The sequence below is a fragment of the Dermacentor variabilis genome, chromosome 9, assembly GCF_050947875.1.
Source record: "Dermacentor variabilis isolate Ectoservices chromosome 9, ASM5094787v1, whole genome shotgun sequence".
Classification (NCBI taxonomy): Eukaryota; Metazoa; Arthropoda; class Arachnida; order Ixodida; family Ixodidae; genus Dermacentor; species Dermacentor variabilis.
In genome coordinates, this window is record NC_134576.1 from 40,578,900 (window position 1) to 40,584,934 (window position 6,035).

Genomic DNA, 6,035 nt, shown 5'->3' on the forward strand with positions numbered 1-6,035 from the left:
ATATAACGGCTGCTGTGTGGAATTACAATTGCAGGGGCGCTTTGCATACGCTTATTGTTTTGGACATGCCTGTGCTAATATGAGTTGGCGTGTGAGAGTTACGTCATATGAACAGCTAAATCAGCCTTCCTCTGGGGGTTACTAGCGTAATGTGTGCATTTTGCTATTGCATGGCAGATCAAAATGTGTTTATCGCTTGAATATTTTTAGCAGAGAAATAAAATATCAAAATAAAATGTTGCTTTAATTCCGTGTTACCAGTCTGTCGTACACAGAACAATAGGTTGGTGTAATAAACTAATAACTGTGGTTTAACTGCAACTTATACATGCCTTCAAGAATCTAAAATGCTAGATTTCAAACTGCAGCAGTAGTCGGGTCTGTCAAAAATGAACTCCATTGCGCACCTCATACATGAAAATAAGTTCATGCCTTTTAGTAAGCTTAGATGCAGGCTGCAGTCAACTTTCTTGTTAGTATTGAAATGTGGGTAAGCTTGCCATAACAAGCCTTGTTGCCCTTTTTTTTTATAGGCACATCCATATATCCATTGAACTGAAGGACAATATTTTAATCCCTACTGAGCATCATGTTTGCAGCTATAATCCTCAAATTATGGCATCAGCAGTGGCACAACCAGGGATGGTGCGGGGGGCACACTGAGCACGTGCTTAGGATGTGTCACAAGTGGTGTTTGCGATACACCAGACTCATGACAGACCTATGACGTCTGAAAATGACGAATATTCTATTCATTAGCAGGAGTATTCTAACATTCGTGACAAACAAGGATGAACTGTTGGTTATTTTTTTGCTTAAATCTAAAAATTTAAGTTAGTTTAGCAGTTGACTGTTGCAGTCATTTGGATGTTTTGCATGCATTTCACTAGGAAGACTAAGAGCTAAGACTTTCGTTTATTGCCATGGCCTTGAATGTCTTGATGTGGTTTTGCACCATGCCCTTGTGTTGACTTTTGCATATGATATTTTTCAGGCACCCGCTTTATATAACGCAAGAAGGCAGCTGCAAGGACAAGAGGATGTGAAAGAGCCAATGTAGCGCAACTTCACGTAGTGCAGAGGAGCCAATGCCAAAAAATCAAAATACATTGGCATGCAATTTGGACAAGAAAACTAGTATGTGGGTATATTGGGTGTACCATTTGACCAAATATCAACGAAATCAAGATACAGTGTGTTACATCAAAATGAAAATTCTCACGTGCTCCAGGCAGTCATCTTAACATGGTATATTTATGTTATGTCTCTGATTGGAAAGTCCAATCAAGTATGCTCTCTGGAGACAAATGCATAGCAGCAAAAGTCATCGAAAAGTTAGAAATGTGTTTTAGAAAAGCTAATTATTTCTGAGAAGTGACTGCTTTTTGTCTTGCCTCTCAACAGAGACATCCATGTGATAAAAAAATAGTGGTACAATGAAATTGCATATTTGCTTAGTGACATGATACATACTTGCAATGAGCACGGTGCCTGTGTTTACTATAAAAAGCAACAGCCCATGCTTGGTTAGATTAGGCGCACTACAACATGCAGATGCTTGGTTAGGCCCACTACAACCTGCAGGCATGGGTGATTGGCGCTTTTTTTATGTCTGTGTCATGAGGTTTATTGACATACGTATAAGTGCAGTGGCACGCAGTATGGCTAGTACAAAAAAGGGGAAGGGGGGCAGATATATGTAGCTCACTGTACACGACACAGGGCAAAGGAAATCTGTGTTCAGCAACTATGTTAAATGCCATGTACGTAAATTTTACAACGCTACTCATTCGAAGCGTGCACAGGTGCATATTGAAGAAAAGTTTTCCAGGGTACATAATTTAGTGCGTAATTTACACTAATTTTGCTCTAACCACGAGACATAATAATTTGAATATACTGCACGGAAAAACCTAGAGCGAATTAAATTGTGTGTAAGCTTCGTGTGTATACATATAGTCTTTCCTATGCATTAGGTCTTTCGCGTAATGCATTACCAGTTGACAGCCTATCTTATCATGTGCACTCTGTTTACAGTTGTTTATTAGTTTACTCATTTGGTTTGCAATTATGAAATGCCGGTGTATATATATTTTCAACATTTGACATAACCCTGTATGTTTTGTAGGGACAACCCAGGACTTGCATTTCTCAGCACCCAGTCAACTGCCAGAAGTGACTCAAACACAGGCCACCAGTAAGTGGACATCAGTTGCAATTTCACATTATGCAGTTGGCTGCTGCCTTGTACCGAGGCTTTTTTTTAATGAGATGGTGGTGTCGTTCTAATGTACATTTTGACCACAAAGGTGCGATCATGTCTCACAGAGGCATATATGGTTGCTATTCTCTGCAAGGGACGTGTTCTCGTGTTCGTGAAGCATTTGTGTTTGGCAGTATTGTCGCCCAATGAGTCGGATATAAACACTAACTCGCCCTGCCAGCAAGTAGTTGCGAGAAACACAATATATTATGACGCTGCAAAGTTATTTAATTAATTCGAAGGAAAATTTTGCAGCAGGAAGAAAGGTTGCTATTCCAGGTAAACATGTCTTTTTCTCACAAGTTAGTTAACCAAACTGTGGATGCGTGAAATTCTTCACTTATGAATCGATTTTAATTCATCCTTTAGTAATGCTTCTAAAAGAGACTAGAAATAGCATGTGACTACCTCTCCAATCAGCAGATCATATACTTACAGTCATAAGTGGTAGTTCCATGCAGTCTCGCACTCTATATAACCTTTCCTTTCAGCAGCATTGGAACTGGTGGCTGCGTTTTCACAAGGAGGAGTGCACTTGGCACTGTATATGTATGTGTGAATTCGGTTTTCTTTGTATGTGTCGGCTGACTGACACAAACAGTGCAAAAATCAGTTGTACCATGAGGCTGACGACGCCTTCTGCTGCTAGAAATCCGGCACTTCATATGTTATAGTACTGCATGACATTTAAATCAAAGCTAGCACATACAATGATCAAGAAAACTAACCGCTGTTATAGCTGTTTTCCTCAAAGAAAGCTTGTCCTTTATGGGCTGTGTTAATCTGAGCTCTCCACCGATGTTTCAGTAGTATTATCCCTTAGTGAGTGAGAGATTGGGGGCAATTAATCGTGTTAGTGTTTAAATGGTGTCCTAATTATGTGTATTTGTTCCAACAAAGTTGTGTAGATTACTTTATTGTGTAGTGTAAAGCTTATGAAACCATGAGCAACTACTGAGTTGCTAACATGCATATACGTTTGTCACTATACAGGTGGCACTCAGCTGTACCACTGCAGTGTTGCGGAAATTGCCAGCACCAGCGGCTTTGCAACAGCTGTTTCACAGCATGTTGGTATGTGCTAATTTATAGTTATGTTGGGATGGGCTAGTATTATTGGCCACTGCTACTCTGTATTGTGACAGATCCATATGATAAGTGATGTAATGGGCACAGCGAAAACCTGTGAATGTTTTACTATGGTACATAAAAAAGGCTCTCCTTTTCGTCACTCGAGCAGGGGAGAAGAGCATGCAGGCACTCCTGAATGTACATATAGTTCAAAACATGAGAGAGACATAATATATATATATATATATATATATATATATATATATATATATATTATATATATATATATTATATATACATATATATATATATATATATATATATATATATATATATATATATATATACAATTAAACTAAAGGCAGGGACACTCCATCTTTCATCTTGAATTGACTTGTACAGCGCAAAAATACAACACATCACAGAGAAGCCCGCATGTTAACAGGTTTGATACACACAATAATTCAACAGATTTGATACTTCAGGTGTGCTATTTTATGCAAGGGGGAAGGGAAAGGGGAGAAAACCAGAAAAATTAGTGGAGTGGAAAAGAAAGGAATCATGCCAAAAAAAAAAGCATGAGAAACATCGTGCAGCCAGGATCGCCAGCAGGACATGTAAAAAGCACTCTGATAAAAATACATACAGGGCAACCTTACGTATTGTTTGTTTCAATCAACTCAGATCACATGCAGCCATTACTGCAATCAAGTTGTTTCCTTATGTCATGAGGGAATGATGTGGGCCCAAAAAACTGTTTAGAGCTGAAGGATTATGTTCGCTAACCTCATTGCCTGCTTTTTTATCATTGTTATCAGCTGCTTATGTTAGGGACAAAAAGTAAGAGTACAAGCTTTTCCTGATTTGCCATTCCACACGTCTTTGTGACTATATGTACATGCAGACAATCCATAGATGAAAAATATTCAGTACAGTAGAATCTCATTACAAGATACACTTCGTTGTAAGAGACATCTGAAAATGGTTTGGTTGGTTTTCCGATGTTTGTCACGTTAACAACATTGTACACAAGAGACGCCTTTGTTACTAACGACTTTTTAAGTATTCACTACTTCGAAGGGACACAACCCACACACATTCACTTCATGCACCTTGTGTGCTCCGAAGGGTGTAAAGATCACGCTATCCTCACACAAGTCAATTGCGCATGTCTCTTTAAGCATGAACTAGAAAAGGAGGGCAACGAGGACAGTGCAGGGCAGAAAGTGTCGGCAGTTGAAGCTGACGAGCGTCTAAGAGCACCTCAAAGGTACTGCGAGCAACAAGGCTTGCAAAGTGAAGTGTAACTTCCAGAAGTTAGGAAGGAAGCTAACACAATCTACAGTCACTAAAAAGCTGTGAATGTCTTCTTTAAAGGGCCCCTAAACCACCGAGGTTGAAATTTAGTTGCGGTGTTGCAGTTGTACATGTTAAGGCAACGAACACGTAGCCACGAGAATTTTTCTAAACAGTGCATTAATAGTGGAGCTACATGTTTGATTATCGAAAAGTAGTCACCGCTCACTTTACTCTTTCATCTGGTACACGCCATCTGGACAGTATCATCTTTTCCTCACCTAGTACACCTCCAAATGTTACGGGACAGGCCATCACCAACGAGCTCTGTTGCTGCCGTGCAGGCCCGTCGTCCTGCGAGGGGTGGCGCTAATACAACGGAACTGTATGGTGACGTGTTGAAGAGCCTCATAGGGAGACCCTTCCGTTGGAGTTTCTGTTTTTTGCCCCGATTGGCTGCCCACAATGGCATCGCGAGCAACGCGACGAGGAAGAGGGAGTGTGTTTTTGCTTGCAGGCCTTGCCGGCAGTCGTACACTTTCGTTCAACCAATCGACAGCACCTGAAACTGGTGCCATCATCAGAGACAGCCTGGTGATGTCAGGACAAACTGGGGGGTGCAGGATAGGTCCAGAGAGGTGCACGGGGTCGTTTTCTTCATATTGTGGTGCTCCCACAGTGCATAGCACTGTGGCGTTTGGCATCGTCAATTGTGACGGCATTCTGATTTTGATGCACGTGTTTACTTGAAATGTTCAAAAGATGTCAAGAAGTGGTTTAGGGGCCCTTTAAGCCACCCTGAGCAATTATTCCTTCAAATATATCTAAACATACCTTAGTGATGATGCTTAATAAAGTGATCTAGTCTGGCTCCTCAGTGTTTTAAAATTTTTGGTTTCGAGACATGTTTCCCGTGCCTCTTGAGTATCTCGTCTAATGAGGCTTAACTGTAATGTACACCCACAATTGTGTAACTCCTCCTGCAAGTATTATTCATTAAGCCTGGTCACTGATGTGCAAAGCTTGTGGTCAAGTTTTCATGTCCGTACTTTTTAGAGCTATGTTTATTAATTCAGGCTGTTCTTATTGTTTCTTTGATGCAGGAGACAATGCCTACGAAATTATTGGCCCTGGTGACGAGAGCCCTCAAGGGGCAAACAACATCTCTGTTGCAGAAGTGAGACCGATACCACCTGAAGTTACCATGACAGGTGACACGGCAGCAATAGATACAGAGATGGCCATGTCTACTGCAGCTGCAACAGTGTATGAGGCAAGCAGCGGTGTGTCAGCATCAGCAGCAGTGTCAGAAGGAACCGCACCAGGCCTGGTAGAGCAACATGTGTGCTATCACTGTGACTTTTTTTGTAGTGCATACAACTCATTTGCTCAACATACAAAAGCT

At 40.8% G+C, this 6,035-nt stretch overlaps 1 long non-coding RNA gene across 1 annotated transcript; it reads left to right on the top strand.

Annotated features, from left to right (window-relative positions):
- Positions 1-2,096: 2,096 nt before the first annotated feature.
- Positions 2,097-5,763, top strand: LOC142557985 (uncharacterized). Its single transcript, XR_012822911.1, has 3 exons — positions 2,097-2,197; positions 3,257-3,337; positions 5,734-5,763. It is a non-coding gene; the product is annotated as an uncharacterized LOC142557985 (long non-coding RNA).
- Positions 5,764-6,035: the final 272 nt, after the last annotated feature.